This window comes from Rattus norvegicus, chromosome 19, assembly GCF_036323735.1.
Source record: "Rattus norvegicus strain BN/NHsdMcwi chromosome 19, GRCr8, whole genome shotgun sequence".
Taxonomy (NCBI): domain Eukaryota; kingdom Metazoa; phylum Chordata; class Mammalia; order Rodentia; family Muridae; genus Rattus; species Rattus norvegicus.
This window is the reverse complement of record NC_086037.1, coordinates 46,939,132-46,964,670: the sequence shown is the minus strand read 5'-3', so window position 1 is coordinate 46,964,670 and position 25,539 is coordinate 46,939,132. Positions and strand designations below refer to the sequence as shown.

General features: G+C 39.3%; 2 pseudogenes; one reads left to right on the top strand and one right to left on the bottom strand.

The window, feature by feature from the left end:
- Positions 1 to 11,029: 11,029 nt before the first annotated feature.
- On the top strand, positions 11,030 to 11,095 carry LOC120098673 (U7 small nuclear RNA; annotated as a pseudogene).
- A 13,291-nt stretch (positions 11,096 to 24,386) lies between these two features.
- Positions 24,387 to 25,271, bottom strand: Nsa2-ps15 (NSA2 ribosome biogenesis factor, pseudogene 15; annotated as a pseudogene).
- Between the last annotated feature and the right edge of the window lie 268 nt (positions 25,272 to 25,539).

Genomic DNA, 25,539 nt, shown 5'->3' with positions numbered 1-25,539 from the left:
ACCAGCAAAACACCCATGCACATAGAATAAAAATAAACTTTGTTTAGAGAGAGAAAAACTGATGGTCACTTGTAAATATCAATATTGTATTTCACATCAGCAGCAACGGCCACTACTGAAGATCTCGGTGTAGAAATGTTTTCAGTCAGAACCCGTAATTGCAGCACGGATTGAAACTTGGTTTCAACTAGCTTTCCTACATCTGTTGTACTCCCTTCCGTCCTCTCATCACTCATTCTGTCCACAAGCAAACACTGACCATGGTACATTGTCTACTCAGTACTCTGCCATGATAGGCTGAAATCTCAAGAACTTTAAGTATAGTCCTAAGGTAGGCTTTTGTGTGTGTCTAGCATAGTTTTTTTTTTTGTTTCATCTCTCTCTCTCTCTCTCTCTCTCTCTCTCTCTCTGTGTGTGTGTGTGTGTGTGTGTGTGTGTGTGTGTGTGTGTGTAACAGGGCACAGCTTTTGAATTCTTAAACAGCGTTTCATCAAATGTTTACCTACGCTCTTACTTGCTGTGGTGTGACTATAAAATGTCTGACAGAATCACTTGGTGTGGAAAGCTTAGCTGTCAGCTGCTGCTGTTGTTTTCAGAGAGACTGCAGGGTGTGGGACCTCACTGTAGGAATTTGGGTTATTAGGGATAAATTTGGGTTCTGGGTCTTGCACTAGGCTCTCTTTCGTCTGCTCTGAGGAAAGTTGCCTCTGACACATGCTCCTGTGACCACGATGCCATGCCTTACCTGAGTAAGATGTCAGCAGATGCAAGGGCCACAGCCACCCACTGAAATCTCTAAAACTATAAGTCAAAAATAAATCCTTCCTTCTTTAAGCTGTTTATGTTGGTGTTTTGTCACAGTGAATAAGACTGACCAATGTTTCTGCAGGAGACTCAATTGTCTTTAATTTGGGGTCATGGAAACCAAAACTACAATTAATATGTCCAAATCTTTTTATGAACTTATAGTTTTGTTTCACTTTAGTAAATAAAAAGTAATAAGTGTAGGTGGTGTGGAAGATGTAGTTATAAGAAAACTGAAAATTATTTTGCAAAACAACCGTACCATTTCATATTGAAATCCAGCTCATAGGAGAATGTCGGCTCCTGCAGCTTGGCAGTGGTTGGTGTGGTTGCTCTGTAAGCCTTAGTCATAGTCATGAAAGGTAATGAATGGTTCACATTTTGTTTGAATTCATATTTTCCTAGTGATATGTGACCTTTAGTATTTTTGAGTTCTTACTTGAGATCTGCATCATTAGTGTTGGGTCAAACATCTAATTATGAATCTCAGGAGTTTCCCATATATCCTAAGTATAAACTCATGTTATGGACATATATATTTAGAACATGTAAGCCCATATGATTGTGTGTATATACATGTGTATGCTTTACAACTATGTCTCTCACTCCACAACTTGCCTTAAGAGTTTGAAACTGTGTTTTTAAATTAATAAAATATCTTAATTTTAATGAATCAAACTTCAGGATGTTTGTCATCTTGTTTCCCATATATAAAAATTAAGAAATCTTCAACAAAATTGATGTTATAAAAATATTTTCCTACATTTTCTTTTATAAGTTCTATAGTTTAGAACTTATAAAGCTCTTGCTTTTTTTTTTTTTTTTTTTTTTGGTTCTTTTTTTCGGAGCTGGGGACTGAACCCAGGGCCTTGCGCTTCCTAGGCAAGCGCTCTACCACTGAGCTAAATCCCCAACCCCTAAAGCTCTTGCTTTTAACTTTCATCTATTTTGAGTTGATTTTTAAAAAACAGTGTGAGAAAAATAATGTCAACATTTCTTGACAAATATCTAGCCAGTAATTTTAAGACTATTTGCTGAAGTAACTCTCTGTTCCTCATTATGCTGGGCTGGTACCTGCAATGAGAATGAAACAGACACATGCTTATTTGAACCGTATTCTGTTTCATTGATTTCTTCGTCTCTTTGCAGTACCGTGTTATCTTAATACTATATTATAAGCCTTTAAATGTAGCAGTTGTGTGCAAATCTTACTAATTTGTATCTATTGTTTCCAAAGTTATTTTGATTGTTTTAATCATTATAATTTTCTACATGAATGTCAAAATAAACTTGTTAATTTTACAGAAATGGTTGCTTGAATTTTGAGGAAATTTCCACAGACACCATTAATAATTAATTAATGGGAATCCATATCTTATAATGTTGAGTTTTCCAATCCATAAATGTAGTGTATTTCATCATCTACCTAAATCTTACTCAGTTTAGTATTTTGTCTCATACATCAAGTCTCATATTTGTCTCTATTAATATTTCAGTGTCATAAAATAGTGTATATTTTAATATCAGTTATTATTGCTTGTTGCTTTTACCTAGAGATAATAAATTTTTATACTGACAACATGCTCTATACATGGTATTCACATTTATTTAAGTAACTTTCTGGTAGCTTTTACAGGATTTTCTGTGTAAATTATTGTTCACAAAAAAGTATTATGGTTTCTTTCAAATTGTGTAACTGTTATTGGGTTTGCTATGACACAGGAACTTCTCTGCAACGGGCTAGGTAGAAACCATGAGAGCCAAAGCCTGCTTTGCTGTCGTACTTGGGGAGGAACAATCAGTAGATTGTGAACTGTAGTTGTCTTGGGGATCCCTACAGTAGGCTAAGATTTTTAATGTATTCTAAATTTGTTGAGGGACTGTTTAGAAAGCCAGGACTTAGAGATTAGAGGTTAACAAATGCCTTTTATGTATATACTGAGGTTATAGTGTAAGATTTTTCTTTTTAGTCTTTTGATACATCAAATTGGCTGAATTATTTTGATAATAGGCCAAACTCCAGGCAACCACAGTGTCTTTTTGTTTGTTTCTTCTCTTCTTCTTCTTCTTCTTCTTCTTCTTCTTCTTCTTCTTCTTCTTCTTCTTCTTCTTCTTCTTCTTCTTCTTCTTCTTCTTCTTCTTCTTCTCCTTCTCCTCCTCCTCCTCCTCCTCCTCCTCCTCCTCCTCCTCCTCCTCCTCCTCCTCCTCCTCCTCCTCCTCCTCCTCCTCCTCCTCCTCCTTCTTCTTCTTCTTCTTCTTCTTCTTCTTCTTCTTCTTCTTCTTCTTCAACTGTTTGGAGTCAATTTGGAAACAGTTTTAAGGAAGTTTGACACCTGTACCAATCTGGTTTCTTCTTATTGTACATTTCCTCCACTCTAAATCTTCATGTGAATTAGTTGGTTCAAGCAATCTTGGGGATCTTCCTTTTTTAAATTAATTTTGAAGAAGACTTTATGCATAATTAATATTCTAATCTTATGTAAGAATCTTGATAGCTTATCAGCAGCTGGGCAGGAAAACATCATTGCAAGAACGTTTCTAAAAATAAATTTAATTACTTTTCAGGTTATCTACTATTTCTTGAAGTATTTTTAAAGTACTTTACATTTTCAATAGTGAATTAATTAAATTTACATTCTCTTTGGAGCTTGTCTCTGAGTTTCTCTTACTCACCTCCCATCCAGTTAGGGGAAAGAGATCTAAAGGCAGGCAACATAGAGACAGCCCTTGCTTCTGCTCTTAGAGATCTCACAAGAGAACCAAATTAACTGCACATCTGTTACATGTGTGTGACTAGGTCCATTCCCTGCATACTCTCTGGTTGGTGGTTCAGTCTCTGTGAACAGTTATGTGCCAGGTTAGTTGATTCTGTAGGTTTTCTTTTTTTTTTTTTTTCTTTTTTTTTTTTTCAGAGCTGAGGACCGAACCCAGGGCCCTGTGCTTGCTAGGCAAGCGCTCTACCACTGAGCTAAGTCCCCAACCCCCTGTAGGTTTTCTTATGGTGTTCCTGACCTCTCAGACTCTTTCAATCCTTCCTCCCCCTCTTCCACAGGATTCCCTGAGCTCCACTTAATGTTTGGTTGTGGGTCTCGGCATCTGTTTTCATCAGCTGTTGGGTAAAGCCTTGCTGATAGGAGCTATGCTACCCTCCTGTCTGCAAGTTTAGCAGCATATCATTAACGGTGTCATGGGTGGGCTCTCTTTCTCATGGTTTGGGACTCGATCTGGACCTGTTATTGGCTGGTCATTCACTCATGTTCTGTTCCCTCTTTATCTCTGCACCTCTTATAGGCAGGACAAATTGTGGGTTGAAGATATTGTGACTGGGTATAACTCTCCATCCCTCCATTGGGAGTCTTACCTTGTTATAAGAGGTGATCCTATCGTGTGCTAAGAGTCTTAGCTAGCTCACCCTCATAGATTCTTGGGAGTTTCCGTAGTCCTAGATTTCTAGCTTGTCCCAGAGATAACACCCCCCCCCAATTCCCAATTGTTCTAGTTCTTTCTTCCCCAGTTCTCTCTCTTGTCATCCTCCCCACACTTTGATCCTTCCTGTTTCACTCCCCAACCTTTCTCTCTCTCTCTCTCTCTCTCTCTCTCTCTCTCTCTCTCTCTCTCTCTCTCTCTCTCTCTCCAGACATCTATTTTATTTCCCCTTCTCAGTGAGATTCAGGCATTCTCCTTTGTGCCCTACTTGTTAGCCTCTTTGGGACTGTGGATTGTAGCACAGTTATCCTGTACTTTATGGCTAACATCCTTTTATAAGTGAGTATATACCACATTTGTCTTTCTGGGTTTGGTTACTTCACTCGGCATGATCCTTTCTGGTTCCATCCATTTGCCTGCAGATTTGATGACACCTTTGTTTTTAATAGCTGTATAATATTCCATTGTATAAATATACTATATTTTCTTTATCCATTCTTCAATTGAGGGGCATCTAGGTTGTATCCAGTTTCTGGCTAATACAAATAAAGTTGCTATGAACATAGCTGAGCAAGTGTTCTTGTAATATGGCAGATATATGCTCAGGAGTGGTATATCTGGGTCTTGAGGTAGAACTATTTTCAATTTTCTGAGAAACCACTCAATTGATTTCCAAAGTGGTTGTACACACTTGCCCTCCCACCACAAAAGCCTTGAATGCATTGGCACAGGAGACAACTTTTGGAACATAACACCAACATCTCAGACACTAGGTATGATCAACAATTAATAAATCGACCTTATGAAACTGAAAAGCTTCCATAAAAGGCAAAGGACACGGTTAAAAGGACAAAACAGCAGCCAAGAGAATGGAAAAATGTCTTCACCAACCTTAAATCAAGAAATTAGACAGCAACAAAAACCAAACAACCCAATTAAAATGGGGTACAGAGCAAAATAGAGAACTATTGACAATGGAATCTTTAATGGCTGGGAAGCACTTAAGGAAATGTTCAACATCCTTAGTCATCAGGGAAATGTAAATTAAACCAACCCTGAGAATCCATCTTACTTACTCCTGTCAGAACGTCTAAGATCAAGAACCCAAGTGACAGCTCATGTTAGCAAGGATGTGGAAGTATTCTTCATAGCATGGAGCTTTTATGAAGTGTGTCCATTTTATCTAAGTTTAACATGTTGGTGAGGTAGTGCTGTGGTCAAGGCACTTGTCCTAAGGCCTGACTTAAATCTTTAGAACCCATCTGATAGGAGAGAACTAATTTCCACGAAGAGTGCTCTGACTCTACATGTGAACTGTGGCATGCACCTGCTCCCTCCCACATAACATGTAAAAGTTAACATAAAACATGCAAAATTAAGATGAGTTATATTTTTAATTTAGTCAGTATCATCTTTTAAAAATCTAAACTATTATTGTCTCTTTTTCTTCTGTCCTCTACTCAGTTTTGCTCTATTAGCCGTTCCATACTTCCATCCATTTTCCTACAAATGTCAAAATTTTGATATTCTTTATGCTGAATGAAACTCTAACACACATATATCTATATAATACTCTTTCATCTATCTATCTATCTATCTATCTATCTATCTATCTATCTATCATCATATATCTAACTATTTATATCCAGTAATCAATCTGTCTATCTATCTATCTATCATCATATATCTAACTATTTATATCCAGTAATCAATCTGTCTATCTATCTATCTATCTATCTATCTATCTATCTATCTATCTATCTATCATCATATATCTATCTATATCCAGTAATCTATCTATCTATCTATCTATCTATCTATCTATCTATCTATCTATCTATCAGCTATCAACTGTCTACCATCCAATCTATCATCTATCATCAATTTATATGACATTCCCTCTCCCTATTCATCTGTTGATAGACACCGAGGCTGTTTCATAACTGGACTATTGTGATTGGAACCACAGTCAGCCTGGATGTGCAGCTATGTTTGTAGCATTCTGACTTGGACTTCGTGGGGTGTATTCCCAGGAGTGGGGTAGCCATATTTACCTTTTGAGTATCTTCCATGCTGACTCCAAGAGTGACTGAACTAATTTCCATCCTCATCAGAAGTATATGGAAAGCCCTCTCCTCTGCATCCTCACCATTATTCAATCCCACTGTCAATTCCTGGAGTTATTTCTTATATGAGCACTTTCCAGAAAGCTCTTGGTTATATAACATGAACTGTCCAATAGCAGAGAAAATCTTAGCAAGTAGAAAAGTGATTTTGCATCAAAAATAATCCTCTGCCCAACAATGGATCCATTTAACATAGTGAAGAATTAGCCTGTAGAGTTGGAGAAACATCTTGGACATTTCTGCATCTAATAAATGACCAATATCTAAAAGAATAAACTCCCCAAAACAATACAAATAGTTGAATACAGAATCTCATTTTTTCCCAGTAATCTGCAGGCACACAAGAGAAATGGGAATGAGTACCACTACCAACAGCACAAAACATTGAAACGACACCCCAAACCTAATAAGTCAGTAGGTACCTTAACTATCTATATTTATTGAGTTTGTTTTACATATTAAAATATATTGAGACATTGTATTAGTTGACTAATATTACTGGTTTTGACTTTGAATGAAGTATGAAAACTATTTCCATTGAAGTTCATTTACCCTTTCCACTTTCTAAAGATTTATTTTAAATTGTGTTTGTCTTTGGGTGTGTGTATGTGAGTGAAGGTGCCCACAGTGGCTAGAGGCTTCAGTTCCCTTGGAGGTGTGACCCTCTGACAAGACACTGGGAACTCAGCTTACCTTCTTTAGAAGACCAACATGCACTCTTAACACTGAGACATCTTTCCAGTCCCATGAGCATTTCTGTCTTTTAAATATAATTGCTTTGCACATCAGATGGTATATAAAAATATACGACTCCTCTGAGGAAGTAGAGCCTGGTTCTCACCCTGTTTACTCTGGTTTTTGAGTAGAACACTGGGGCAGCTCGAAACTTAGAGACCAGAATGAAGAGGGTACCAACATTTCTCTGGTGGGATGCTCGCTCTGGTGGATACTGGCTATCCTTTTGTAAACAGCTGGATGGAGATGTCTACCTGGCTGTTGGTGAGGAACTACTTGAGTACCTAGGGAGTGAAGCTTCTAATTTCAACCAAGCCTTTTGATTCAGCTCTTGGCATTGTTTGCTTTCTTCAGAAAGGACCTCAGCTTGTTTCACAGGCTGGCCATGAATTCCACAACTCAAATGATCTCCCTGCCTTAACCTCTCAAGTACCTGATAATGCAGGCATGCACCACCAAATTCAGTCCTTTGATTCAGACTTGACAGGCTGACTGTCACTTCATGCGAAAATCCAAACCACAATTAATCCAAGCCATTCCTTGATCTCTGGCCTCAGAAATGGCATGAGGTAATAAATATTAGTTGTTTTAAGTTAGAAATTTCACAGTAATTTCTTATGCATGACTACACAATTAAGCCAAATATAGGAAGGCATTGAATACATGAGAAAATCAGTAGTATATGCTCAAACTTCATTGAATAAAATCCCATAGGTTACATTTGTTTTTGTAATTACAACATAGTTCTAAAAATAAAATTGGTAAAACTAGGCCAAGACTAGATCACTGAAATGCCTGTGAAGGATTTTTGTTTTGAGTTTTGAAGTGGGATAGAGGAGAAGAGAGGGCGCATAAGTCTCCAGGTTTCTTCATCCTGCTTTCCCACTACTTACTTCCCCAGGGCTTCAGGGTCGACCTATTCTGAGCTTACTTTTCAACCAGTGACAGACCTTGATCATACATGAAAAATCTCCAGAACTCTGTGTTACAGAGTTACAAAATAACAGGTTACAAAATAATTAGCCAATGACCTGAATCTGGAATGATTTATTACTAAAGTTCATCTGGCATGTCTTTAAGTTTATTATTTATGATCTCATTTAGTATGTAAAAGAAAAAGGTAAGAGGTTCTGATTTGTAAGATAAACATCGATTAAATCATTACTCCTTTACTAAACCATTTGTTTTCCATAGCGTCTGTGCTCAGCTTTTATATTCTTATAGCCTGTCTCTCCCTCTCCCTCTCCCTCCCTCCCCCTCCTCTGTGTTTACATTTGTGTGCACATGTTATAGTGTGTGTGTCAAGGTCAGAGGATAACTTCAGGTCTTGGTTCTCATCTTTCACCTTGCTTGATGCAGGGCCTTTATTTTGTTGACAACTGTCTATAGCATTCTAGCTGGCCTGTGAGAGTTCAGGGGTTCTCTTGTTTAATTCTTCTCTTGTCCTAGAAGCATTGGCATTACAGACACACATTATGGCACCCATAGTCTCTGCAGATCTGGACTCAGGTCCTCATTCTTGTGTCACAAGCCCTTTATGCTTTCCCTACCAAGCCTCTTCCCTAGCCATGAAGTACCCTATTATTAGTCAGTAACAGATTTAAACTGTTTTCTGGGTATGTGAGTCACTTCTGGTATTCTGATAAAATATTGAGAATAACAACTTCTGCATGAAAAATCTGAAAAAGTTCTTCCCTAAAGGAGGGAGGACATCATGAAACTCAGGAAGTTAATGAAATATTTACCAGGCTCAGGATTCTCACCAAACTCACAAGACTTTGGAACATCACACATTTTCAAGATTCACAAGGCTCCTCCTCAAATTGGTATAAGTTGTGAGTAATTGTTGGTTAATAGGAAGCTCCTGCAGTCTATGCAGGGAGCCCCAGGGATGGCAGATATATACATACAGCCGCCTTGAGATACCCATGCTCCTGTAAGAAACCTCACCAAATCATCATTTCACCAAGCTGGGCTTATGTTTCTTTGTTCGGCTGGTAGTGCCCTATTCTGAGAGACTAGTGTCTGTTCATATCTCCCAGGAAAAGTGACACAATATCAACTTAAGGGAAGATGATGTTTGACCCATGAAGTCAGACATTTCAGTCCAGCATCACTTAGCCTTGTCAGCTTGTCACTTTGGGTGTCTTGCAGTACATTGTGAAAGAGAATGGTGTGTAGGGGGCATTTTTACTTCATGAAAGTCAAGAAGTGAAAGAGAAAGGAAGAGTACCCTCCAAAGAACCTAATTTCCTTTTATTAATATCTTCCTAAAAGCTCATCACTTCCCATACCAGACTGAGGACCAAGCTTTCAATACAAGGGCTGTGGGGAAATAGTCAAGATCCAAACTCTTAACCCTGAGCATATATATATATATATATATATATATATATATATATATATATATATAACCTTTGAAATGTATATCATTAGTTTATGTAATCATACATAAATGATACATCAGATATTGGCAGCTCCAGACTTTGAAAAAGAATGACTGTACTTAGTAGAAGTTGGGTTTTGTACTGCTTGTTATTGGTAAAATAAAAACAGATTACAGGGATTTCTGAGTCCTGTGTGGTCATGTGGAAGGGAAGGCATGACATAGTTCCTGCTCCTGGAGCAGAGCTAGCAGGGCATGGGTCTCCACAAGTGCTGATGGTTGCTGTGGGTGTCAGGCTTGTTTGTATAATATGGCACACAATTTACTTTATGTTCCTCCTTTAGGAAATAATCTCCCTGCCAGCCAAGGTTAATGACTCCATAATAATTAGAAACAGTATGAATCCAGGAAGTGAAAATGTGTCTTGTGTTCCTCAGCAAAAACAGCAAATGCTGTGACCTTCAGGACATCCCTCAAGGCTGTGGGAAAGAACTCTGAAAACACAAGTTCAAGAATGTATAATTTTTCAACTTTGAAAATTTTGATGCAATTTCAGTTTTGTGAGGGGCTTCACAGACCTAAAAGAACAGAGGCAGCTACAATATGTAAGGAAGATATTGAGAAAGGGGTTAAGGAGTTTTGGAAAGGGGTGATCACAGGGCAAGATCCCACCCAGCTAAGTGTATTGTTTGTGCTTACAAAAGCGGGTGAATTCCTGATTTCAAGATCAGTCTGGGACAGAGGTAGTTTAGGCCTAGACTTGGTGGGGATCCCACCCAGTTAGCTTATTGTCTGTGCTTACAAAGGCAAGCAGATCTCTGGATTCATTTGCTGTGTTTTAAAAAAAAAGCAAAGAAGTTGTCTTCTTTTAATAATCAAGGGAATAAGGTCATAAAATCTGATTTGTGGCATACTCAAAAGAGAATCTGAAGTAAATGACGTGATTGATATGGGAATAAAAGACTGGGCTTTGACCAAACTAGATAAGATGGATGAAGCAAAGAAGTGCAGGCGACAGGAACTGGATATAGATCTCTCCTGAGAGACACAGCCAGAATACAGCTAATACAGAGGCGAATGCCAGCAGCAAACCATTGAACTGAGAACGGGACCCCCGTTGAAGGAATCAGAGAAAGGACTGGAAGAGCTTGAAGGGGCTGGAGACCCCTTATGAACAACAATGCCAAGCAACCAGAGCTTCCAGGGACTAAGTCACTACCCAAAGACTATACATGGACTGACCCTGGGCTCCAACTTCATAGGTAGCAATGAATAGCCTAGTAAGAGCACCAGTGGAAGGGGAAGCCCTTGGTCCTGCCAAGACTGAACCCCCAGTGAACGTGGTTGTTGGGGGGAGGGTGGTAATGGGGGAAGGATGGGGAGGGGAGGCACATATAGAAGGGGAGAGGGAGGGGCTAGGGGGATGTTGGCCCGGAAACCGGGAAGGGGAATAACAATCGAAATGTAAATAAGAAATACTCAAGTTAATAAAGAAAAAAAAAGACTGGGCTTTGGTCTGTAAGAGAGAGCTACCCATAGAGAACTGCTTAGAGAGTGAATATCACTCTTTTAGAATTTTTTTCTAGCAGGGTTTCTAACTTCTGTTGGAAAATTCAATTTTTTTTTCTAACAGGATTTCTGACTTTGGTCAGAAAATCTAAGAAATTTTTTTCTAGCATGAGAGAGCTGTCTCGAGCAAAGAGCTGTCATGAGCAGAGAGCTGTCTGGAGCAGACTACAGAGCCAAGAGCTATCTATAGAGAGCTGTCTATGGAGCCATCTCAAGCAGACTACAGATCATTCTCCCAGCTGGCACTGCTGTGGAAATCCTTCCTCCCTCTTCTGATGTCAGCTCTTTACTAGTAGTTTTGAAACAGACAGAGAGCAGAAACAATGGCAGGGGCACAAGAGAAAAAGCTTGAAGAAAAGCTGATTTGCCTGTTCTGTTGGGCAATCATAAAGCTTCAGGCACAAGTGAGGAAGCCAAATGTCCATGGAGACAACTTATATTTTTGAGAAGGTGTCTTGTCCAGGACAAGAAATAAACTGTGCTTAGCATCCAAATGTTTTGTGAACTCAAGTTTTCAGCATTTGTCCCTTTTTTCTAAACCTAAATGAAAACTCCATAAATCCAACTCAAAACTTTGTTTATAGAAGCAAATTCTTTAACCTTTAATCTTATGGTATGCTATCTTGTCTGAACAATAGTAAGGTGTGTGTGTGTGTGTGTGTGTGTGTGTGTGTGTGTGTGTGTGTTGGATGTGGTGTGTATGTGTGTGTGTGTGTGTGTGTCTGTGTGTGTCTGTGCATGTATTGGATGTGGTATGTATGTGTGTTGTGTGTGATATGTTTTTGTGTGTGGTGTATGTGTTATTTGTGTTTGTGGTGTGGTGTGTGTGCTGTGTATGTGGTATATGTGTGTGTGTGTGTGTGTGTGTTGGATGTGGTATGTATGTGTGTTGTGTGTGGTGTATGGTGTGTGTGATATATGTTTTTGTGTGTGATGTATGTGCTATTTGTGTTTGTGGTGTGGTGTTGTGCTGTGTATGTGATATATGTATGTGTGTGTGTGTGTGTGTGTGTGTGTGTGATCTATGCGTCTTTGCAAGCTTTAGAGAAATAACTTAAGAGCCAGTAAGATCCTCTACATTTCCAATCTAAAAACACCAAGACTCCTGGAAAAGCCTATACCCATTCACCGGAATGTCTCATCCTCTCCTTTAGTATCCCTTACTCTCTCCATTCCTGTTCTTAAGGTCTATGCTGCAAATACCTTTCAGTAACACCCCTGATTCTGATTTATGCTGTTTCATCCGACAATTGTTCTTAGTGGTGAAGGTAGAAATAGTTTTGCCTGAATCAAGGTCTTTAATGAGTAACTAAACTCTTGGGGTTCCTGCAGACAGTGGAGAAGTTACGCCTCTGTCCTTGTTCACAGTGGTACCTTAACTGCCCTTCCCTAAAATAGTGGTTCTTAAACTTTAGTGTTTAGCAGAATTACTTAAAAGTATTTTCATAACATGCTTCTAGACCCACTCTTAGGGTTTCGGCTGTGATGTTTCTGTGTTGAGAACTTCCAGAAAGGTCTCAGGTATTGCTGATGCTACTGTTCTCCAGATAACAATAAGGACCATTGGTGTTTCTATGGTTTGAACTCAGTTGGAGAACAAGGAGATATGGCAAGGACAAGAGCTAAGGAAACAAAGACTGACAAACTGCTTTGCATGAGCTATGGTATACATACCATATGTCCTCACAATGGCTCCTGTATTGACTGCTTGGTCCACACTGGTGGATCTAATCTCTGAGAGGTGATTATATTATATGTGCTAGTCAATGATTTAATCCATTGATGGGTTCAAAATCTGAATGGATTGTAAGGTGGCAGAACATCAGTGAGGTGTATTCTGGGGATATAAATTTCTGGAGAAACCTTTGCTGGCCTACTGGGGCCTAAGACTTCTGAAATTATGTTTCAAATTAAGTCTTCTTTCTTCCTTTAGATTGTATTTCTTAGGTGTTCTTGCTACAGAGATAAAAAGTCTGACTAACAGGGTTTGAGGCAAAACAGGAATATGTTTCTGTTGTTGAGAAAGGGGAAGTAAGGAGGAGGAAATGGTGGAAGAGAAGCTTAATAAGCAAGAGAGAGGGCCTGTGGCTCTATCTGATCTTGAGGGATCAGATAAAGAACAAGACAATTACCAAAATATATGTGGGCAAAAGTCTAAGGAACTTTGAAAACATTTTGCTTTTGTATTTGCCAATACTTATATAAATTTACTAATTTAAAATGTATTTTACATGAGGAAGCTGTGACTTTGAAAGCTGAAAAACTCATTCATATTCATTTTTGCTACAGGTTGAAGCTGCTGCAAACAGAAACAGTACATTCGGGATGAAGAAATGACAGGAGGCTACAACCTGAGTTGACCAATAATATTTGTTCCGTGTGCCTTACCCCTCCTCTCACTGGCATCAGTGACCTTAGAGAAAGTTTGGGTTGGCACAGGATGAGAAACTGGAAATTTGAGTAAGTCCTGCCTAGTTCCCAGGCAGTTAGAGAGGCCTTGGAAAGCTTCTGGGGTTGTTATTTTTTTTAATTCTGGTATTTTTGCATTTATTCTTCAGTCTTTATTTCTAATAAGCAGAGTACACGCATCCCATCACAACTTATAGAAGATTTCTGTTTTCTAATAAGCCCACTGGGCACTATTAAGAGGCAGCAGTTACTTAAATGTTAATTTGGTTTTGGACCCCAGATGAAGGTTAATGTTGTCAGTACTCTGGGAAGGGAGGAGGAATCCATGTGTTCCCACACTCAGTTCACTAAAATATCTGAGTAAAACCAGGACAGGGCATTTAAAGTTCTACCAGAGTCACAGGGAGCAAATTAGACACTGAACATCCGACCATCAATTTCCTGTCAAGATCTCGGTCCCAGATTTAGGACTTTATACAATTTATATTTTTATCCCATTTGTTCATAAGAGGCTAAAATTGGGAGAAGCAAAAGGAAGGGAAATGGAGGGGACAAGAGGAGGAGGAAGAGCACTTACCCTTAGGTTTAAGATCAATAAGCTCGCTTCAATCCCCACACTCCTTGGCTGGTTCAGAGGTCTCCATTGCTATATTGTTCTATTAACTTCTTGACATGACTAGTTTAGAACAGGTTTGAATCTCAGAGAGATAAGTAATCAGTTATAATTTTCATCTGGAGCTGATGGTGCTCTTCAAGCTGGTGATAGAAGTGTGAAGTGTGTTCTTTTAAAGCACCCTTTTCACTATGACCTGGGCTGTGAAAAGGAAGAAATTAAGCAGGAAAACCTTCAATGTTGGAGATGGAGAATCCAACTCCTCTTGCTTTCAGGATCCATTCATCCAGTCTTGTGATTCCTCAGCAATTAGTTTGTACTACTGCAGTTACAGAGGAAGGTCAGGGTAGAACTCTGGTTCAGAACATCAAAACCCTTCAAAAATGGAGTCCTGACAAGTCTTACAGAATGAGGAGTGCCCCATGTAGCTACTGGAGCAAAGCCCTCTTCTGCTCCTGGCATGCCCATGGTTCTTCTTGGTTCTTCCCACTTCCAGGGTGCCCAGTCCATGTATTTATGACTGTTCAGTGCTAGGCATTGCACCAAGACTAACAAAGTGCCCATTGGGCTCTTCTCAGAAATTATATAGTTTTTATTCTATTGACAAGAAATGAGAGTGAACAAGGGTAATGACAATGGAAGCTGCAAAGAGAAGCCTGTTTTATTTATTCATACTCTCTGGTATGTTCTTATAGCACCTTTATGCAGACATTACTAGATACACTAAGGAGATTCATGAAAGACATTCTTCACTAAAAGTCGATAATGGCATTTGTACCAATTCTCAAAACTTGTACAAAGACCAGTTTGCTGGAAGAATGTTGTCAGCTTGCATGATTGGTGGAAGAATCCAACAATAGAGCCTGGGAAAGGATAGGAATAGCTTTATCCAGCTTTTCAAATCCCTGAGTGAGAGAACTAGATGGGAGAAGGTAGAGTATGTTGTTTCTATTTTGGTTTTAACATTCCTTGTTGCTAGGACACAGGACAGAAGCACTGAAGTGATTGAACTCAGTTTCACGGAGCTGAGCTTCTCCCTGCAATCTAGACATGCTCTATCACCTCAACATTTCCAGTCAACTTAGGGGTGTATGAGTGGGGTTGACCTAAGTCTCCACTCTATCCACTCATCATCTTGAAATATGAATGATTTGTCATCAAACTAAAGGAACACAAAACATCTTTTAGGTCAGAACTGTGGCTCTTAAACTGGGGTCTCTAGAACCCCAGTATGGACTTTGTCAATAAGAATTTCTTAGATATGCAAATATAAGTTCCCACTCAAGATGTAGACAATCAGAACCTCAGGGTGAGACCCAGGAGTCATGTTTTAGTAAATACTCCAGACAATTCTGCCACATGCAAAAACATAACGTGCACTTGAATCACTCTGGAATGTTACAAAATGTATATGTATTTTTGGTTAATAAACCAAAGAAAAATATATCACTGTTTAAAACCAGAAAACACAGCACAAATAAAATGTTAATATTGCTGATGGGAGGTGATATTCCTATACCTATATATATATTCCTATATAATTTTAGAAGGCTCTGTGTGTTGGGAGTTGGGGGTGTTGCTCTTCAAATATTGGGCTCAACATTAGGACTGGAATTTGACTTTGTGTATCGACACCTTAAAGTCAAGTTTATGAATACCCAAGGATTTTTTTAATGTGAACATGTCACATTTATGTATGTAGCTGGAGTATGTAGCTGGAGCAGAATCTCTCAGTCCAGATAAGATTTGTTTGTTGTGTTTATGGCAGAAATTCAGTGTTCATGTCTTTTAAAGATGTAACTTGGAACTTACTCTCACATAGCTCAGGCTGCTGGTTATACTTGTTTTTCTCCCTTTGTCCAGATTGGTCATAAGTAGTGTGTCTAATCTGTGGGTATTAACTAAACTATCGTAAAAACTTTTAAGACTCAGACCCAATTTCCAGCTGTTTGCTGTTGGCAAGGACCCACCTGGGATTGCATTTGACTGGATGACATAACAGGAGTAGGAGGAGCTTCGAGGCTGGGGCTTTCAGACTAGATTTACCAGTGTTTCCATTTCCATATTCACACTTTCATCATCAAATAACTGTGTTTTTATAGGTTTTTCCCTTTCAGAGATTTTTGCTTTCAAAATATTCTTTTATCTAACGAGTAACAAACCAGACTCAGGGATTCACCTCTGCAATTTTAGCAAGAAGATCATAGCAAGCAAGTGCCAAAGTCAGCCTTGGTTACACAGCTGAATTCATAGTTGGCAACTTGACAGATTCAGCAAGAGGAAACCTTAGTTCAAGACTATCAGGGTCCATCTGTAGTCCTAGGCTGTAAGGGACAGTTATCTAAACAGGGCCAGAGAGATAATGAGTAGCTTCCTCCATGATGTAGGATCCTGACTTGAGGTCTGGCCTTGGCTTTCTTAGATGATGGAATTCAACATGTAAACTGAGACAAACTCTTTCTTTTCCATGATATTAGATATTTTATTTTTTCATTGATGAGAAGAACACTTTAAATGTCTCTTCGCAAGTTTTAGTTGGTAAATGTATTCTCCTTATTGTCTTACATGATTGAATTTTGTTTGATTTGGCCAACATCTCCTTTCTTTTTCCCTCACCTCAGGATTGACTGCCTGTGCTCCTGCTTTATGTACATGAATTCGCCAGTCAGTTATGTGTTTAGTGAAATTGTGCAGTTTTTGTCTTTCTACATCTGGCACATTTCATTTAGCATAACTTCTTTTTTTTTTTCTGTAATAAACATGAGGTTTATTGATAGGAACCAGTGCACTGGGGTCGAGACTCGTATCCCACACAGGGGCAGTGGAGTTCGACCCCGAAAGGCTGGGAGAAAGGGTATTTAAAGGGAGAAACCACAACCCGAGGGGGCAGGGATGGTGTCATTGGAAAGTGTCGAGAACACTAATGAAAAATCACAAGGAGGAGCTTCCTGTTTCTCAAGATTATTCTCTAAGATTTTAATCTAACTTTATGGTCAGCTACTACAGGTAGAGGGCAGGGTCTGGAATTTGAGGTATTTGGGGATTTTTTAAACTTCTGACTTCTTAGCTGCATTTTTATTCTTTCATTCCCTACTTCTTCTAGTGGATAGTTCTAATCATAGAACTAAATTTTAGTATCTTTACAATATTGACTTTTTTGTCCTCCTAAAGCATGATACTGTTGGCATAACATCAAAATCTGAACTGTACTCACTCTTTCTCTAATGAAGGCAACTAGTTTCTTTAACACACATGGACCTATAATCAGAAGCAGAAGCAAAACTAAGAAGGGTCCCATAAGGGAAGATATCAGAGTAGTCATCCAAGGAGATCTACTAAACCAGCTCTCGAACCATCCCTGATGTGCTTCTCTGTCTCTCTGTCTTTTTTCTAACCTTTCTCTAAGTTTATTCATGGAGTCTTTAATTACTCCTGAATGGTTTACATAGAAGCAACATTCTTCTTTCAGTGTAGCACATTGACTCCTTCTTTAAGGAATATCAGGTCTAATCTTCTCCTATTCTGAAGGACTACCTCTGAGAGGGAGGTTAGGTATTCTTGGAGGTCAGCTAAAAAGTCTTTTTCACTCTTTTTATATCTGAGTCAATGGCAGTTCTGAATTCTCTATAAGCCTTGCATTGCAGAGCAACAGCAGATGTCCTTGTGCTGCCCTTGTAGCACCTAGATAGCCTTAACTAATTCTCAACTCTTAAGATAGCCCTAAGTAATTATCAACTCCCTTTTTTTTGTCTTACTAAGCCTTTAGCATCAGGATTCCAATCTGGACACTATCTAAACCTACACACCAAGGTCATGACTATCTTAGAACTTCTAAACTTATGATCCCTGAGGCACAGTCCCAAGAAGTGTTAGGAGTACTAACATATGCAATGTTACATCATTTGCAATAGAAATCAAGCCTATCCCCACACCTATCCCGAGGGAACCCAAGGCAACATGAAATTCTTGTTTCTAAAACACACTCCTCAAGTGAGCATTATAGCAACCTTCCAGTCACGTCTCTGATGTATCGACTTATCTGATGTGCAAGTCTAGGGATCTTTTTTGAAGATCTGAGTGTCCCTCTAGGTCCCAGCTCTCAGCCCCAACAGTTAGTACGTGGCTGGTGAGGGCTGAGACTTGATGGCTGTCAGGGTGGTCAGCAGCACCAGGTACGGTCCTTTCCATCGAGGCTCGAGTGTCTGGGCTCCGTGTCGTTGTATGTATATGAAGTCTCCGACCTGGAACTGATGAGATGTCTCGGAGGTCCCCGGGGCATAGGCTGCTGCCAGCTGTGAGCAGATTTCTTTCTGTATCATCTGTAGGTCTTTTAACCTGGCATACAAATCATTATTACTATGACATGTTGCTTCAGTACCATCATCTAATATAGTCAGAGGAGCTGAGGCCGCATATAAGATCTCAAAAGGGGGTAATGCTGAATCTGGAAGGGGTATTTCTTGCTTTGAAGAGAGCAAGAGGGAAGGAGTACCACCCAGTCTGCACCAGTCTCCATGGTCAATTTGGTCAGGGTCTCTTTTAGAGTTTTATTTATTTACTCTACCTGTCCTGAACTTTGAGGTCTGTAAATACAACGTAATTTCCAATCGACCTCTAAATCCTTGGCCACACCCTGGCTTACCTTGGCAACGAAAGTAGGGCCATTGTCTGACCAGATTACCTTGGGCACTCCAGATCTGGGGAAGATTTCTTCCAGTATCTTCTTGATGACTACCGAGGCCATCTCTTGCTTGGTGAGGAAAGCTTCTATCTATTCCTGGAAAGGTATCTATAAGCACTAGGAGATACTTGTGATCATATTTTTCTGGTTTTATCTCAGTGAAGTTTACTTCGACTTTTCACTAAACTCTCTAGGTCTCTTTGCCCAGTTTGCTTGCTAAGCATTCACTTACTGACATACCTTATATTTTTTACTGCCTCTCTGGCTAGAATCTTAAAGTCTATTACATACACCTTAACTACTTGGACAAGCTTCTTATCTAAGTGAGTCCATTTCTGTATTAGGCAAAGTGAGTCTTTTGTTTGTTCTCTGAGGAATATAGTTTTCCCTCAAGTGTGCCATTGTCTTTTTTTGGTTTAAGCAATTTGGGCCTTTTCTTCTGTTGTACATTCTAAGTGAGGCCATCCCTTAGTTCAATCCCAGTTCCCAGTGGCTGTCTCTTGCAGGCCTGTAACAAGGATAGGCTCCTGCATAGCCATTTCCCGAGCCACTTTATCTGCTTTGTTACTGCCCCATGCCACTGAATCTCTTCCTTCCTGATGTCCTGGGCAATGAATAATACTCACAGTTGCTGGCTTCATCAGGTCATCAAAGAGATGGCAAAGACAACTGCGGCACTGATGTGCTGGGGGGTTGGGGTTCAGCCATTCCAGATGACATTGTGTTGTCCACCACGGCAGCACCCACTTATCTCTGACCTTCATGAAGAGAACTGTTCCCGTCTGTAGACAAGGTAGCCTCGGCTTTCAGCAGGGGTCAATCAGCCAGTCACAGAGGTCTTTCCTCCACCCATGGGCTTCTGCCAGTACTTGACACTTGTGCTATGGTGGCTCCAGGTTAGGATTGGGCAGCAAGGTGACCAGATTGCCCCCAACCAGTGGAGAATCTAGTCCATGGCAGCTGACCAGTGGTCCCATCTTTTGGGATGTTCTATTCAGAGGCAAAACATCAGCCACTCTATCACAGTTTAAGTCCTGGATTGGGTGATAATTGTTAGTGCCCAGCTGGCAGGAACGGTGTATTCCAGGCAGAATGGCACTAAGCCATACATCTCCCAGCATCAGGTACTGGTGCACTGAGACAGGTCTTAAGCTCCACATACACAGTCTGCAGATATGCATACACATGGCCTCACCCAGTCATTTCAGCCCACACAAGCCATTCTGGAGAGCAAATTTCTCATTAGCATAACTTCTTAAATGTGCTACCACTAATGGTGGGGCATTTCTCTTTTTTAAAAGGTTGAGTAACCTCAGATTCCACCTTACATTCATCAGAAAGGCTATGACCAAAAACTCAAGTGACAGCCCATGCTGGTGAGGATGTGGAGCACAGGGAGCACTCCTCCACTGAGGGTGGGAGTGCAATCTTGTACAACCACTCTGGAAATCAATCAAGTGTTTTCTCAGAAAACTGGAAATAGTTCTACCTCAAGATCAAGTTATACTACTCCTGAGCATATACCCAAAAGATGTTCCACCATATCACAAAAGCACTTGCTCAACTCTATTTATAGCACCTTTATTTGCTAGGATGCCAGCATACCTCTTATCAGAGAGGCTTCACCCAGCAACTGATGGAAGCAGATACAGAGACCCACAGTCAAACATTAAATGGAGCTTAGGGAATCTTGTTGAAGAGGTGGAGGAAGGATTGAAAGAACCAGAGAGGTCAAGGATGCCACAAGAAAGCCTAGAGAATCAAGTAACCTGGACACTTAAGAGCTCACAGAGACTGGATCATGCAGTGCATATATGGGATCGAACTAGTTCCCCTACATATCTGAAAAAGATGTGCAACTGGTTCTCTTGTGCGACCTCTAATAGCAGGAACAGGGGCTGTCTCTGACTCTGTTCCTTGCCTTGGATCTCTTTCCCTAACTGGACAGCTTTGACTAGCCTCAGTAGAAGGTGTGCCCAGTCCTACTACAACTTGATATGCCAAGGTGAGTTAATATTCATGGGAATTCTCCCCTTCTCTGAAGAAAAAAGGGGTGGGACATAGTAGGTGGTGAGATGGGAGGGAGGGACTGAGAGGAGAGGAGGAAGGGGAAGCTCTGATTGAAATGTAAAGTAAATAAATTAATTAATTAATGAAAAAATTTGAACAATATCTACCCACAAATCTATCCCTACAGAAGGTGCTAGAAGGAAAACTCCAACCTAAGGATGTTGACTCTACTTATGAAAACATAGGAAATAAATAATTTCACACAGGAAAGTCAAAAAAAGAGGAAAAGACATAAACTAAGAGAAGGGATTTGAAAATAGAATCCATCTTTCTGTTGCATTCAAGGAACACATCTCAGCATCAAGGATAGGCAATAACTCAGGGAAAAGGTTTGGGGGAAATATTATAAGAAAATGAACCTAGAAAGTAACCTGGTGAAGCCATTTTAATATGTAACAAAGTAGACTTCAAACCAAACTAGTCAAAAAAAAAAAAAAAGGGAAAGACATTACATATTTATCCAACAAAAAATTGTCAAGATGACATTTCAATTCTTAACACCCCAAACACAAGGCCACCCAAGTTTGTAAAGGAAATATTACTTCATCTTAAATCATACATTGACCCTCATATTCTGACCCTGGGGGGCTTCAATATCCCACTTTAATCAAGACATGTGTCATCCAAACAAAATCTAAACAGAAAAATACTGGAGCTAACAAATGCTACAAACCAAATGGACCTAATAGATATTTCCAAAGTATTTCACTCAAAACATACATATATACACTCCATGATCCAGTCTCTGTGAGCTCTTAAGTGTCCAGGTTACTTGATTCTCTAGTACCTCATGGAACTTTCTCCAAAATTGACCACATACTTAAAATGACTCTGCATCCTATCAGACTACCACAGATTAAAGTTGGATAGCAACAACAGAAACAATAAGAAGTTTACAAACTCATGGAAACTGAACAACTTTCTACTGAGTGAAAAATGTGTCAAGAAATAAAGAAATTTAACAATTTTGGGAATTCAATGAAAATGAATACATAGCATATACAAACTTATGGGATGCAACCCTAAGAGGCAAGATCATAGCACATGTGCCTACATAAAAACTGGATTGTGTGATTTGGTCTTCTTCTGCAACTTCTAGCACTGGTAGCAGGGACTGTTTTCTGACACTAGTGCCCATTTTTGGGACTTTTTCCTCCTACAGCATCGTCTCATCCAGCCTTGAGTGGAGAAGAGGTGCCTGGTCTTACTGCAACTTGATATGGCGTGGCTGGTTGATATCCATGGGAGGCCTGCCCTTTTTGGAAGAGAAACAGAGGGTTGGGAGTGGGGGCAGGGAGGGACTTAAAGGAGAGGAGGGAGGGGGAACTATAATTGGAATATAAAAAATTAATTAATTAAAAAACTGGAGAGATCTGATACTAACAATTTAACAGCATACCTGAAAGCTCTAGAACAAAAAAGAAGTAATCACACTCAAGAGGAGTAGATTGCAAACAATAATCAATTCTGGATTGAAATAAATAAAATAGAAACAAAAAACAATATGCAGAATCTTTGAAACAGAAAAATTGTTTGAGAAAATCCATGAGGTATAAAAATCCTCATTCAAACTAAGACAGAGAGAATATGCAAATTAACAAATTCAGAAAAAAAAAAAGGCTCGGGGTGTGAAATTGAAGTCATTCAAAGTCTCCTAATCAAGCCAAATGAAATAGGGCCAGATGGTTTTAGTACAGAATTCTGCCAGACTTTCAAAGAACAGTTAATGCTAATACTCCTCAAATTATTATACAGAATAGAAACAGAAGCATTGCCCAATTTATTTTACGAGGCCATAGTCATCCTGACACCAAATTACACAACAATGCAAAAGGAAAGAGAATTACAGACCAGTTTTCCTTATAAACATAGATGCAAAAATTCTCTAAAGAGTCCATCAGAAAGATATTCACCATGATCAAGTAGGCTTCATCCCAGACACACAGGGATGGTTAAATGTATGAAAATCAACCTTAAACAAAGTGAAACACACACACACACACACACACACACACACACACACACACGATCACCTCATTAGATTCAGAAAAGGCTTTTAACAAAACCCAAGGCCTCTTTATGATAAAAGTCCTGGACTTTTAGTGATACAAGGCACATACCAAAACATAAGCAGAATTTACAGCAAGCCTATAGCCAACATCCAGTCAAGTCAAGAAAAACTCAAATCAATTCCATTATAATTAGAAACAAGCCAAGGTTGTACAGTCTTTCCATATCTATTCAACATTTTTCTTGAAGCCTTAGCAGGAACAATACGACAAATGAAGGAAATAAAGTGTATAATATTTTGAAATGAAGGAGTCAAAGTACTGTTATTTTAATATGATATGATACTATACAAAATCACCTTAAAAATTCTACCAGGAAACTCTTACAGGTAATAAACACTTTCAGCAAAGTTGGTAGATACAAGATTAACTCGCAAAAATAAATGAATATAAACTTCCTATATGTAAATGAAAAACAGACTGGGAAAGACATCAGGGAATAACCCCTTTCACAATAGCCTCAAATGTTAGAGCATATGAGTAAAAGACTTGCATGATAAAGCCTTCAAGTCTAAAGAAAACATTGAAGAAGCTATAAAAGGTGAAAAGATCTCCCATGCTCATGGATCAGTAGGACTAGCAGTGAAATATGCTTTAAATCTTCAGATTCAACACAATCTCCATCAAAACTCCAACACAATTCTTCACCGACATTAAAAGAACAACTCACAAGTTCGTATGAAAAACAACCAAATAACCAAACAAACAACACGAACAACAGCAAACAAAAACCCAGGCCAGGTAAGAGGATCCTGAATGACAAAAGAACTGCTGGAGGCTTCACCATTCCCAATTTCAAGTTGTGCTACAGAGATAAAGTAGTAAGAATCACATGGTATTTGCATGAAAATAGACACATTGATCAATGGAACTGAATTGAACACACAAACATAAATCTATGCACCTATGGACACCTGATTTGTTTATTTTATTAAAAAAGAGAAATATATACTGGAAATCTGCTTGTAGAATAATGCAAATATTTTTCAGCTGTCTTAGGGTTTCCACTGCTGTGAACAGACACCATGAGTAAGGCAAGTCTTATGAAGGCCGACATACAGTTGGAGCTGGATATTACCCATTAAAAATAACTAACCTGTAGCCCACACAGGTTATATATAAAGAAATGAACTGGGGTGGGGGGGCACATGAATCTTCTTGGGAAGAGAAGATAGAATGGATTTTCTTCGAAGACTGGGACCAAATGAGGTGGGGAACAGGAAGGGAAGTGGGGAGCAACTGGGAGGAGTAAAGGAAGGGAAACTGTAATTAGGATAGATAGTATGAGAAAAGAATTTATTTTTGATTAAAGGAAAAAAGGAATGGTTGCTCAAACCAATCATGGAGATTTAATCTCATTTTTCCACTTAGTAGTTTGGCAGTTTCAGGTCTTGCATTGAATTGAGACCTTTCTGTGGTGAAATAATACATGAATTATTTCTTTTTTTTTAAATTGGGTAGTGTTTTACTTTCCTTTATAATTTAATAAATACTTCCTGATGACTGCACATGGGGTAAGGCTGAATGGTAGTTCAGAAGGATCACAGTGATGGTGTTTTCCTGACACTGTAGCCTTCCATAGTGAGTGGAGTGACTTGTATGACGTCACTGTCAAACCTGCAAGACTGCATTTACGCACCCATCATTTTCAGGATTGTTGGTAACTTGAGCACACTTTCCCCAAATCACCTTGCCTCCTCGTGTCACGAGGCCCAGCTCGCTCACATTCACTTCAGTGACTGTTCCTTTGGTGATCACACACAGGACTGTAATAATGGGGAGGATGGATTCTTTTTCACACGGAGTATAGGCAGGTAAAAGGTAGCTTTCAGCTTAGTGTGTGTGACATGGGCTTTTTTGAAACATAGACCCATTGGCCTAGTGAACCTTTCATATTTCTTGTAAAACCATCACCAACAAAGCAGACTTTTGTAACCATTCTCTTCCATGCCTTCTTTTTTCTTTTTCCTGTTCGAATAACTTTCAATACTTCTGTTTCTCCTTGGGCACGAACTTTGGGTAGAGGGACCTCCCATTTTCCCGCCTTTTCTTTCCATTTCTGCTTAATCATGTTGGAAAGTACTTTTGCTCTTGACTGCCCCTCTATGTCCAGCAGGTAGGCAGGGACTGCTCCCTGTGAAGTCTTCTCGTCATCCTTCTGCTTGGTGTTTCTCTTTTCATGCATCTTAATGGTCTTTTTCATTTGTATTTTCTTGGCATGGTGCTGTTTATGGTACAGCTTAGCCTTCAGGCCGATCATATTTTTTGCTTTCTTTGAACGTTCATGGGCCTCCCGACCTTCTTTCTTTCTGTTTTTCTCATGGTAGCCCAAATGATATCCATATCATTTGCGGTGCAATTCAATATACTCATTTTGTGCCATGATGAACCCGTGACCTCCCGGGTTCAAAAACTTCTTAATTCCTGGGTATCACTGGCCCACGAACCTGCTTCACTCAGACATGAATTATTTCTTAACTTCCTTGTTTTAGAGAGATGTAAATAGAAATCCAATTAATATGTGCACACTGATTTTGTATCCTGAATTTTACTAAATTTATCAGTCTGATAATTTGGCTGTATCATAGTTTTTCTATTTGATCATAGGTGATCATGTTAGTAAACAAATTTATTTTCTCCTTTTCAATGTG